Source organism: Lissotriton vulgaris, chromosome 1_2 (genome assembly GCF_964263255.1).
Source record: "Lissotriton vulgaris chromosome 1_2, aLisVul1.2, whole genome shotgun sequence".
NCBI classification, from domain to species: Eukaryota; Metazoa; Chordata; class Amphibia; order Caudata; family Salamandridae; genus Lissotriton; species Lissotriton vulgaris.
In genome coordinates this window covers 104384976-104396188 of record NC_141686.1, presented here as the reverse complement: position 1 = coordinate 104396188, position 11213 = coordinate 104384976, and the positions used below count along the sequence as shown (strand labels likewise).

The 11213-nt window shown below is 46.1% G+C and overlaps 1 protein-coding gene across 1 annotated transcript in view; it reads left to right on the top strand.

Annotated features, from left to right (window-relative positions):
• Nucleotides 1–284: 284 nt before the first annotated feature.
• Nucleotides 285–11213, top strand: part of BORCS5 (BLOC-1 related complex subunit 5) — a 297446-nt gene continuing 286517 nt past the window's right edge. Inside the window, exon 1 of the mRNA XM_086952926.1 lies at nucleotides 285–356. The gene's annotated coding sequence lies outside the window, so the exon portion shown is untranslated. The remainder of the gene's footprint in view (nucleotides 357–11213) is intronic.

The following is an 11213-nucleotide window of genomic DNA, read 5'->3' as shown; positions in this document are numbered from 1 at the left end:
AGACTGTTACAGCTTGGTACCCATTTTACAAGGAGATACGATTCCCTGGCTGACTCGCCTACGTCATCTATCAGCGAGGAAGTATAGGACAGTGTTTATATACTGCGCAGGCACATGCAGACTCCTTAGCCAATGAGAACGTCCAGATTTCTGTTCGCCACGCTTGTATTGGCTCCAGTGCCGACATTGCTCCAATCCTAGGTCACCATACACATTTCGAGGTCCGCACACACAAAAAAATATGTTCAGAAAGGGGATTAGTTGAAATGCGACCCGGAAGTGTTGAAATCACGGCAAAGCCTGTAAGAAGGACAGTATGGACATTGTACGCTGGATTGAATTTGTGGAGGGTCCTTGTGAGTAGTGAGCATGTAATCTATTCGCCTTATCGGTTGTTCAAATGATTAGTTGTGCATTTGCTGGCGTGCAATGTCAGATCTTTGCAGGGACTTAAACGATGTTTTGTTTCTGTTAGAGAAAGAAATTTCCAGATTTTATTAATAAAAGGTGGTGGCTGATTTTTTTTATGTTTAGTATCTTTCGTTTGATAGATTACTGGGCTTTGAGGGTTACCGCATGGTCATTTGCCACGTTGATCTTGCCTACCTGGAAAACGTTGGTTAGGATGGCAGTGTTGTAGCAAGAGCGCCAAATACCTTTTAGAGGCTAGGAAAATGTCTACTGTCATTCGGGTTGATAGTAAGTTATGGCTATAATTTTGGTGCAGAGAATTTACTCACACCACTAGCTCCTGTTGCAATTGCACCTCCTGCTCAATTGATTTCTACGGCCCGTAAGAACAGCCCAAGGTCTTGTGTGCAGATTGTGTGCCAGCCCAGGGTTGTAGTGGGTGAGAGATTTTGTGTGCTAAGCAGATAGTGAGAGCGACTGAAATTTAACAGAATTTCTAGTATTTTAATGCCCCGGCTGGGACAATAATTTGTAAAATCACCTTGAAATAGGAGCAGGAGGTGGTTGAAGAAGGTAAACGAGACTTATGGTAACTTCTTAAGCAGTGAAAGGTAACCAGTGGTGGAGCAGGCAGCTTCCAACTGCAGTTCGGTAAGTGACCGTTCCAGAACATATCTGAGGCGCTTGAGAAAGCTACATGCCAGTAATTAAATGATAACAAAACCTGCAGTGACTAGAAAATGAGTATAATGAGACTGCATAGAACTTATGCAAAGCAAACAAAAGGAGATGATGGATGGAGCACTGAAACTTTTCTTACTCACTCCCAGTCACAGATCTGCCATCATCGTTCTTCAGTTCACTTCGCCACCCTAGTTCAGATCTAGCCATATGCAAATACGTCTTGAGCCTGTTCCTCATGGAAACAGTCCAGCTTGAACTGCCAAGCCAGGTCTTCCCTTGTCCGGAAACCAGTATCCTGGGACCGGTTTCGTTGTAACACCCCGTATCAGCCAGGCTAGCTTGAATCCAGTAGTATAGACAACAATTGGTCCTCGACATAATTTTACCATTGAAAATAATCATAACATTTGGTCAAATTGATTTACTCCACACCAAGACTGAATCTATAGTCTTAATTAAATGGATAATATTAGCCCACATCAACACAAAATCACACAGTAAGTGCCAATAAGCCAATGAAACCGAAAAAGGTCCAATCAGGACAGTCAATTTAATATACAATATAACAGCGTTTGGAAATCAATGTATCTATATACATGTATTTACATGAATCATAAGGCAAAATACACTTTTCTAAAACGAGACCGTGCACAGAGAAAGAGGTAAAGTATGTGCTCAAGTGAATGATCAAGAGGATCAGAGAAATAGTGTAGGTCATTTATATACAAGGAAACATGAGCCTGTCCTAGGTAATGCTTGTAAAAAATGCTTCTTTTTTACTAGCCTAATGCTATATACAATTCCTTGGTCCTTAAATTGCACCAATGGCAATAGGATTGCCAGGAAGAAGGGAGGGGGGGGGACAAGGGACAAGGGTCAATAGGTACAGGCTCCCAAAGGGGAATGTCGTCGACGTTTCGACCCAACCAAATAACGGGTGGTTCAAGTCCTCAACAACGGGTCTTCATCAGGACGGTGTGATAGGGGGATGTCTCTCAGAGTGCACGTCAATTAAAAATTACTATCATTGGGCACCCTTCCGTGGTGCCTCGACAAGAAAAGACGTGCGACGATTGGTCCGCACTTTAATTATGATAGTATCCAAAGTTATACCAACGCGTGCGTTCGCGGGTGTTTTCAAAGTTGTTATCCAAGTTGTTATCCAAACGAATCTGACATCAAGTGCCCGTATCTTTGGGGAAAGCGTAGAGTATTTGTTCTTTTTTGCTCCGCTCAATGGCGCACAGCTTCCCACTTCAAGTCGCGTTATTGGACTATTTTGGGTCAACCCCTGTTTTTATAACAATTAGCTTTAATCCAGTGGCAAAGTGAGCAACCAATGCTCGTTTCCGGTCAACGCAACTCTAAACACCATATAGAACTACTCACACTACTTAAAATACAAACATTTAAACCAAAACCTTTCAGAACCATGTTACACCCATGAACTCTTGGATAACAAGCACACCATATATAGATAAATGGATATGGACCAATGCTTGTGATGACTTCCCACCGCCAACTGAAAGCATTGTGCCCACACAAATATACTTCATCACCACAACCATTGCCACCTTTTGCAAGACTCCCATCAACAAAATTACTACCAATATCAAAGCCTTCTTCAAATATGTTAATCACTGCACTCGCAGACTCTCCAATTACAGAATAAGTTAACTGGTGCTATTTGATTAGTCACTTCTTCACCAAGAATATAAGCAAAATCAAGTCTCACATTAACAACATGAAACAAACATCCACTTGGCACTCAATCCTTCGCCTCTCAAATCTCAAGTGGACAGGCTTTGATCTCCTCGACAGGCCAGTCTAAGCAATATTCATAACTTCATCAAGAATACCTCATATAAAGATGACATTCTACTATCAGCCATTGTTAAATCTCTTTTAGAGATGCACTTCTTCTTTCTTAAATTTATCACTGCTTCCATCAGCTTGGGAACCTTCCCAGACAACTTACCAATTTTACACCACAGACGCTAACTTATTTGAGCTCGATATCTGATTCTTGTACATATGCATTCCCACGATGAGACTCTGAGTACAGGGGAGGATTGATTAGTTAACAAAAAATGCCTCACTAACAATGAAATAGAATTTCTTCGTGTGTGAGAACCCACTTTACTTACCAATCACCAGCACGTCATGGGCAGTACCTTTGTGTACCATCAATCCTAGCAAACTACAATAAGAATTTTGATCCAAATGTTGACTGTCTCAAGAGTATCAAAAGTTGCTCTTGAGTCTATAAATGCACAATAAAGCGATTCCACCTCACTATAAATTGGCCCTCCTGTCATCAATGCCAGACAGCCATATTGTGACCTGTGTACATCCCGGCATTAAACTTAGTATGTTCAATTAGGGGCAATTTACAGCTGTACACACAGTGTGCCAGGTGGGATCTAAGGCCTGTAGTGGAAATTGTAGTGGCGGGTGAAACATTGATAGCAGTCAATATTTTTGCCGGCAAATTCATGATTTCCTTCTAATGCACAGGTATAAGTAACGCTCCCTTCCACACAGACATTACCATGGCCGTCACCAATAGGCAGCTACCAGTCAGTTTAGATCTTACAATTGTAGGAGTTCTAATTGTATTCTTTATGAGCGAGCTGAAGAGCGTATTCAATTGCTAGGCCTGGCATCTTTTGGCATGTTCCCACTGTCTTTTTGCTTTCTGGTCTCCTGTTTTCAATGGTATGTTGGACCTCGTTTTGCTGGTTTAGTTCCTATGCGCACTTTCTCACTGCTGTTCAGTGTTAAAATGCAAGTGCTCCTACTGTCCATTATATTTATGGATTGGTGTTTCCATGTTCCCTAGTACAGTGCACTGTGTTTGCCCATGACCTGTAAATCAAATGCTGCTGGTGGGCCTGCAGCTCTGATTGTGCCACCCATAAAAGCAGCCTTTCAAAGGATTCAACCATGTCGACCTGGCAAGTGCACCCACTTGCCAGGCTCTGAGCTTCTCTTTCTGCGCCAACCCGCCCCCCTCCCCCTCCCTCTCCCCTCTTCCTCGCGCCCGCCACAGCAGAACACCTTCGATTTCCAGTGTCACTTTTTAGGGAAGTACCAACCCCCTCACTCCCCCCCCCTTCTTCCTCGCGTGCACACAACTGAACGTATTTGTGCATTTTCTCATCTGCAGTCAGCACGCCTGAGCCCTCCTCCCATCTCTGCCTCCGCTGCCTCTACCCGTTGGACTCTTGTGCCACTTTCAGGGGTTTCCTTTCCATCTTGCCGGGAGGTTCGGTGCCGTTTGTTCCCCTCGCCCTTACCTCCTGTGCAGGGGTGTCTTCAGTCTTCTGCCACCGCCCGTTCACGGGCAGTGTCAGTGAAGGACATTGAGGGTCAAGCACAGTCTTTGGAGGCTGCGGGCATGGCCATGCTTTCTCTTTTTTCCTGGGTTGGCGCAGCATGCCACTTATGATATCAACACCGAATAGGATGCAGGGAGACGCTCTCCAGCACTTGGTTTGCCTCTTGAATCACAGTCCCACTAGTCCACACTTCCATGATTCCCTTCCACTTGATGATCCTCTCTGCACATCAAACGGGGCCACTATCTCCACCTCTCCACTCCCGCCATCAGGCAAAATGGTGGTGCTCGGGAAGGGGCAGACCTCTGCTAAAAGTTTACTGTTGCGATGCTAACACAGCCCTGTCTCCTGCTAAACACAAAACTCAGGAATGCACTTGACCAGCCTGGGAAGGCTTCCATGAGCCTTCCCAAGCAAGCCGGGCTGAAGACAGCTGAAATGCCAGAAACCGGTCAAAACATTGTAAATATTGCTTCAAGTGTTTTTAAACCACGTTCTCTTTTAAAATTGTTATTTGTCACTGGTATGTCGTGCGCTGACTCCCCGTTCCACCGCAGCGATCAATGCTGTTTGTTGTGGATGGAGAACAGAGCGCTCTCACTTCCTGGTGGTGCCATTAGCGGGCGGCCATTTTAGCGGGGTGACGCTCCAGTCTTTTCTCGAAGCCCTGACTATTTAAGACCCACTACGCCGACGCGCACGATCAAAACTGGAACCTGATCACTACTGCGCTAGCGCTTTGGGTGAAAACATTGTAAATATTGCTGCAAGTGTTTTTAAACCACGTTCTCTTTTAAAATTGTTATTTGTCACTGGTAATTTGTGCGCTGACTCCCCGTTCCACCGCAGCGATCAATGCTGTTTGTTGTGGAGGGAGAACAGAGCGCTCTCACTTCCTGGTGGTGCCATTAGCGGGAGGCCATCTTAGCAGGGTGACGCTCCAGTCTTTCCACGACCCCAATCTATTTAAGCCGCCTGTCTCTATCGCGCAGCGAGAGCGCCGTAGACGCGCCGAAGAGGTGCCTAAGAGAAGCCAGTCTGCGCCAGTCCGCTCCCAGATCCCACGATGCCTGGCAATATGGTGGGTAATTTAATTACCTATAACTCCTTATCCTTGCATGAATTAAGACCAGCCATTAACTCTAATTGTCTGCATTCGGTACGCCCTGTAGGCAACAAGTCCAGTTGTAACTAATGCAATTGGAAACCATCTTCTAAAACCATAGAGAGATATGCCACCTATCATTGTTGGAAGATGTTTCTTCTCAATTGCAGATCGATGCCCAAACACCACACAGAGCTGGACCTGCTAATAGAAGAGTATAAGCCCGATGTCCTCTTTCTAACAGAGACTTGGCTCCAGTTGGAAGCCGATCCTACCACAGTTTGGGCTACCCCATAAGGCTACACCATAAAGAGATCTGATCGCAACACGGGCAGAGGAGGAGGGCTAGCCATCATCTATAGAGAGCAGTATAAATGTCGTATCACCCCCTCTACTATATCAGTGTGCGAGAACCTACTGTTTAAATTAGAACTATCCCCTACCAACACGTTCTCAGGCCTGTTGGTATATCGACCGCGGGGATCGCTGGGCCAGTTTGTCTCAAACATGACTGACCTAGTTGCCAACTTAGTGCTCACCTCGGCAAATTTTACAGTGTTAGGTGACTTAAATCTGCATTTAGATGACCCGCTTGACCCGGCAGCTAACAGTCTTCGACTGAACTTCCAAGCTATTGACCTGACCCAAAAAGGATTCCTCCCTACACATACTAAAGGTCATCTTCTAGATCATATCTATAGTAATCTTGACAATCTAAAAACTGAGTCGCCTCTGCCACTGCCCTGGACCGACCATCACCTAATACCCTTCACATGGACTACTAGAAATTCCCCTCCTACACAAGATCCTAAAAAACATTGGGGTAGGAAATGGACCATACTCTCCTCCCCCAAATGGGAATCGGCGCTTGTTGACCTTAAACATTCCAAAGCTACAAATCCCAATATAGCCAGTACTAATTTTGATAACTGGATTATTAACTCCCTTGACCTAGTCCTCCCGAAGGAACCCCTACATTCCATAAAAAGGCAAAAAGTAGCCCCCTGGTATACTCCCAGATTAAGGGATATAAAACAATCATGCCGTAAATTGGAAAGAACCTGGAGACAAGATCGCTCACAGCTTAAGAAGGCAGACTATAGAGCCGCAATTAGGCTATATAAAAAGGAAATTAAGTCGGCTCAAGTCCAGTTATACGAATCAAAAATTAACCTGGCTGCTAACACTCCTAATGAAATATTTAAGATAGCTAACTCATTGATCTCTCCTCCCCCTGAGCGAATGTCACTAGATGGGGCACCAGCCCGCTGCAACAATCTAGCAACTTTCTTCTTTCAGAAGATCCAGACCATCTATTCTTCTTTTGCCGCTGATAGAATTGAATCTGATGTTGCCACTATAGCAGTCCCCAATTCTCCTGTATGCTGGAAGAATTCACTCTTTTTTCGATTCTGCCTCCTTAGACAAAAAAATTCCTAAAGTCACCTCAGGATCCCCTAATGACCCAGCACCCCCACAGTTCCTTACAATGGTCATTGATGTTATCCGCTCAGTCATCCTTGACGTTCTTAACACCTCAATCACCTCAAGCACAGTCCAGACCTCGTGGAAATGTGCAATGGTCAAGGCCCTTTTAAAAAAAAAAAACACCCTAGACCAAAGTAACATAGCTAACTTCCGCCCTATCTCCTTGTTACCCTGGATGAGTAAACTGCTAGAAAAGCACATCAATAACATCATAGTAGATTACTTAGAATCTAATAATCTGCTGTGTGCCTCTCAGACGGGATTCCGTCCCCAACACGGGACTGAGACTGCCTTGCTAGCAGTGACCGAAGAAGCAAGAACTGTGCTAGACCGGGGAGGGAAAGCAGCCATCATATTACTAGATCTCAGCGCCGCGTTCGACACGGTTAACCATGCCACCTTATTACATCGACTGAAGGGCATGGGAGTGTCAGGCGCGGCCCTGGCATGGCTCACTTCCTTCCTGGGCGAGCGCTTCTTCCAGGTGTTTGAGGGGGAGGTTGTAGCCACCAAGCAGCCACTCAGCTGTGGGGTTCCTCAGGGCTCTGCCCTGAGCCCCACACTTTTTAACGTTTACATGAGGCTCCTAGCGGAGACAGTTCATCCATTTGGCGTTCGTATTGTCACCTACGCAGACGACACTCAGCTGGTGGTCTCTCTGGACCACACTGAGGGGTCGCCCAGCACTCTGGGCTCATGTTTAGAGGCAGTGGCTAAATGGATGGACTCCTCCTGCCTCAGACTAAATGGGGAGAAGACAGAAATCATGCTACTGGGCAACCCCTCACCTACCATTCTGTCTTCCGTCTGGCCCACGTGTCTTGGCCCCCCTCTCCCCCCACAAACCTCAGATAAAAAGCCTGGGAGTCTGGCTTGATAAACCACTGGACTTCACTGCCCAGGCCACTAAAACTGCATCTACTTGTTTTGGGTTGATGAGAATGCTCCGGAAAGTGCTCCCTTTGCTTCCGTTCCAGGCGAGGAGAGTCATGGTTCAAGCCCTGATACTCTCCCGCCTGGATTACGGTAATGCTCTCTAACTAGGAGCCCCGGTGGCAGTGATGAACAAACTCCAGGTCATCCAAAACTGCGCGGCTTGACTGCTTTTCCATATTCCTCGCTGGCAGTCGGCCAAACATGCCTTAAGGAAGCTACACTGGCTTCCTGTGGCACCTAGGGTACAATTTAAAGCCATGTGCCTTGTCCAAAAAGCCATTCACAGAACAGGTCCAGCCATAATGTACCCTCTAGCTACTCCCTACCTCCCCCCCCCCCCCCCCCCCCCAGAGCCCTCCGCTCCAGTTTGTTGCATCTGGCCACCACGACCAAGATAAACAAAGCTCGCTGGGGCGGTCGCTCATTTTCACATAATGCTGCGAGAATATGGAATTCCCTCCCGCTTGACCTTAGAGAGAACAACAACCGGATGGCATTCAGGAGGTCTTTAAAAACTCACTTGTTTGGAAAAGCCTGTTAATCACCCCAGCCTGCTACCTTGGATTTCAGTTAAAGCGCTGCGAGGCCTCCGGGTAGTCTATGCGCTATACAAATATAATTTTTCATTTCATTTCATGAGCCTCCATCGAGGGTCATGCTTTACAAGGCCAGTCTAAAATAGATACTAAAGAATCATGCATCCAATTGGGCTCGCACGATCCATCACCATATATGAATACTCACTCGGTGAAGTCGGCACAGGTTCCAAGCACATCATGTTAGCGGACATTTAATTTACTGAGGCCTGGAAACGCAGGAAAAAGGCCTACTTGGTACTACAGATCTGCTACCACGTTTCCATGGTTATATCTCGGGGCAAACCTGGGGTACAAAGAGACATAAAATAATATAACATAACATGACCTAACAAAAACATAACATGACGTAAAAACATGACATAACAAAAACATAACATGACATAACGTAACATATTTTAACATAACATGACATAAGATGAGTAACATGACATAACACATGACATATAACATAACATAACAAAACATAAAATGACCTAACGTAACATAACTTGTTCATATAGTGCTGCTAGCGAGACATTTAGTAAGGAGTTCTTCAAAGTGCTATCGCTGGCATAGAGCTACAGTGCACGAGACGTGCGCAAAGCAGCCATATGGCTTTACATCGCTCTCCCTCAGAGCCACCTCTCCGCCCCCTACTCCCTCCTCCCTTCTCCCCCTCCCTTTTTGTCAGCTTTAATCAGGCTCCTATGCTGCTGGCATTCCCCCCTCCCTTCTTGCCCAATCCTTCTTGTCACCTCGGAGTGCACTCACCCCTCCTTTCTCTCCTTTCGGCCGCCTTGATGTTGCGTTTGAAATCAGCGCATGGACGACTGGCAAAATCCACTTTTTTGGTAGTTTGTATAGCGTGAAACTTGCCCAGGGTCAAAAGACAGCTTGATAATTGCCGCTGAATACATTACACGCTTATTTTTTCAGCAGGTTAAATATTGGGGAATAAACATTACACAATTAGTTTTTCAGCAGTATGAATACAGTTAACTTATCATAAGGGAAAAAAGAGCTCTTCATAATTAATACAGACTACTTTAGTAACGTAGTCTTTGAGTTATTAAGCACTCTTTATTTTCCCCATTCACTATACAAAATTTGCATTATTTAACCTGGTAAAAATAACTTTAATCTTTACACGTTTGATTTTTTTCAACCGTTTTTCAGCAAATAGCTCGAACCCTGCCTGGGTACAAAAGAGTGCAGACTGCATTACATGTTTATTTTGTAGAGTGTCACCCACCCTTAGAGAGCTCATTTACCCAGGTAGCGGCTGATCCCAGCGAGCCTCTGGACTGTCCGCACCGGTCCGGTGTGTGTGGCACTGACGGGCGGTGACAGTATTGGAACGGATTGCGGACCTCGTTTTCTGGGCTCAACAGGAAACCGTGCTTTAACAACAACATACCATGCAGTCTATTTCAAGCAAAGAGGTGTCGGCAGGTGAAGTGAGGGCGGGCCCAAGCAGACATTACTGTATATCCATGACAACCACAGCCCCCGCTTCAACATTGGGCCCGGCTGACGCTCTGGCTACACAAGCACTCACAGCTGAGCTATTCAGTGTTGGGCGCTAAAGCTGCACTCGTAAGACTCTACAATTAGGGGCTCTAATGTGTGGCATTTAATGCCAGTGCAGTGATGCAGGAGAATGCATTACAATGCTTTAGCCAAACCCACGATGCCTGGCACTTGTTAGGCCTGAGAGAAGTTTTTGTACAGCACACAGCCTGAACTTTTGTTCTCATGTGATAATGAATAACACAACCACAAGCACGCACACAACCACAAGCACGCACACAACCATACACACAACCACACACACAACCACAATCACACACGCAACCACACACAGAACCACACACCCACACCAGCACACGCACACAACCACACACAACTACACGCACACAACCACAATCACACACAACCACCCACACAACCAACCACACAACTATACACACACACACACAACCACAACCACACACACAACCACACAACCACACACACACACACACACTACCACACACACACTACCACACACACACACCCAGCCACACACACCCAGCCACACACACCCAGCCACACACACCCAGCCACACACAACCAGCCACACACAACCAGCCACACACCTACAACCACACACCTACAACCACACACCTACAACCACACACCTACAACCACACACACACACAACCCCCCCCACACACACAACCCCACACACAACCACGCAAAGTCACACACACACAACCCCACACACACAACCACAATCACACACAATCACACACAACCACAATCACACACAACCACACACAACCAACCACACACAACCAACCACACACACAGCCACACACCACACACACAACCCCACACACCCGACACTACACACACACAACTACACACACACACAACCACACACACACAACCACACACACACAACCACACACACAACCACACATACAACCACACATACAACCACGCACACACACACACACACACACAACCAACCACACACAACCAACCATACATACAATCACATACAACCACACACACAACCACACACACCACACACAAAACCACACACACCACACACACAACCACACACACACAACTATACACACACACCTACAACCACACACCTACAACCACACACCTACAACCACA